Below are 2,355 nucleotides of genomic sequence, written 5' to 3'. Positions count from 1 at the left end.
TTCCGCAATATTAATTGTTCAACCATGAACTATAGCATGCATTTATTTAAATAAACGTCCACTCACGAATTAGGCCTAAGCCTGATGTCAATCTGGGGTCTCGTCTGCTCGAGCCTCTTCACGTCCTGTTCCAAATATAATATTAATTTCCCAACCAATATCCAATATTTAATCAAAATAGGCAAAATTACCCGAGAGCCATTAATACGCTCATCATTGCCTAACTTCGATATTCTTACATCGGAACAATCCGAACTTAAATATCATACTCAACAGTCGTAAATACCACCTCTCCAAAATACGACTTAAATCCTACGGCCGGATTCTACATTAATTAACCGCCAAAAATACCAAACTTCGGAAATTCACAAACCTATCCAAATCTCATCCAAAAATTCCATAATTCACTTCAATAATATCCCCTTAATATTCTACATCAAAAACCATAAAAATCTCCTAACTGGCGGCGGCGCCGCCGGCGGCTCCGCCGGCAGCCGTTTTCCGGCGACCTGCAAATGCTACCAAATTTTAACAGAATCTTCCTCTCAATCTCCTCTACAACTTTCATGACCAACACATCACCCAATTCCAAGCCTAACTAGGCTAATCGAACGAAAATAACTTAAAAGCCTAGAAATTTCAACTCCACATTTCTCCTTACCTAGCTCAAGAGGGAGGGAGCTACTTGGAGGGGTTGTTGTACGGGAGGAGGGCTACAAAACCGTACCAAGCTTGCCCGGATTGGTGGCCGGAGGAGGAAGTTCCAGCAAGAAAACCAATTCGGCAGTCGAAGCTTTCGGGCGGCACCGCTCACTCACGGCGGCGCTAGGGCTCCTCTCACCGGTCCAGGAAGGTTGCTGGGTTGGAGGTCGACCGAACGGGACCGGTGCGGCGGTCTGGGGCGGCCGGACGGCGGCGGGAGGACGGCCGGAAAACCGGGCAGCGGGAGGCTCGGGTGCGGGACGGGTGAGGAGAGGAAATCGGGAGGAAGAGAAAGAAAAGTGGGTTTGGGCCTCACACCCCAAACCGGTCCAACCTATATCAACCCAAATTCCAAAAATAAAAACACCCCGAAAAATAATACCCGAATAAAAATTACCTTTTACTAGCTAAAATTACTATTTTTACCGTCGTCGTATTTTCATCATACGAATAATCATCCGCACATAATCGTCCTCGAAACCCCTCTAGGGACCAATTAAACTATTTACTCATTGATCGAAACGGTAAAATTCTTATTATAATCACGCTAGTAAATAAGGTAAAAATATAAGGGTCGGGATGTGACACAAAACCTTTAGGACGACCAACTTTACGTTTCTTAGCTGGTTACACCGTGATTTGTCCTCTAGAGTGCGCCAACACCATCTTAGGGTTAAAGGAGAGTTCATAGGACACCAAAGATTGTTGCATGTCTATCCCATTGTCTTCACTACGTCCCCTCTTTCCAAAAGTACACATATCCATATCAAGACCCTTCTTGGTCCCAACAAGAGTCGGTCGGATTACCGCCTTAACATAACTTGCTGGAATAACACTTGGTAGAGGGAAACCAGCACTACCAGAAGAAAGGCTTTAGCCGACGAAAAAAAAAAAACCAGGCCGACGAACCATTTTTTCGTCGGCTAAAGTTTATTTTAGCCGACGAAATTTTCATTCGTCGGCTAAATTAAATTTTCGTCGGCTATGGTAAACTTTAGCCGACGAAATTAAGATGTCGTCGGCTAAAGAATTTATTTCGTCTGCTAAAGTTCACAGACTATGGCCGACGAAATATTTAAAAGTTTAGCTGACGAAATTAATATGTCGTCGGTTAAAGTGCTTTATATTTGCAGATCTGGCCAGTAGCAGCTCATCTGGGAAAAAAAACAGGAGAAGAAAAACGGGAGAAAAAGTTTGGGTGTTGTCGAAATCTGTCCATAATTAGTTTGTGGAGCTATATATAGGTACGTACATGTATATATATGTTGATTAATTGAGTTTTATTTGAGTTGATTGATTTTGAGTGTGATTGAGTTGATTGATTTTGAGTACGTTGGATGTATATATATATGTGTTGATCGATTTGGTTGATGATTTGATAATATATATGAATTAAGTTGTTGTTAATAAATAGTAAATATATATAATTATATATGTTAATTAATTTATAATATTAATGTGTTGATATGGTATGAAGTTGTTGATGATATATATGAGTTGATGATGTTGATATATAATATTGTTATGATCGAGTTGATTGATTTTGAGTATGTTGGACGTATATATATATATATATGTTGATCGATTTGGTTGATGATTTGATATAATATATATATGAAGTTGTTATAAGTAGTAGATATATATATATATATA

The sequence above is a fragment of the Fragaria vesca genome, linkage group LG6 (genome assembly GCF_000184155.1).
Source record: "Fragaria vesca subsp. vesca linkage group LG6, FraVesHawaii_1.0, whole genome shotgun sequence".
NCBI lineage: Eukaryota > Viridiplantae > Streptophyta > Magnoliopsida > Rosales > Rosaceae > Fragaria > Fragaria vesca.
This window is presented reverse-complemented; position numbering follows the sequence as displayed.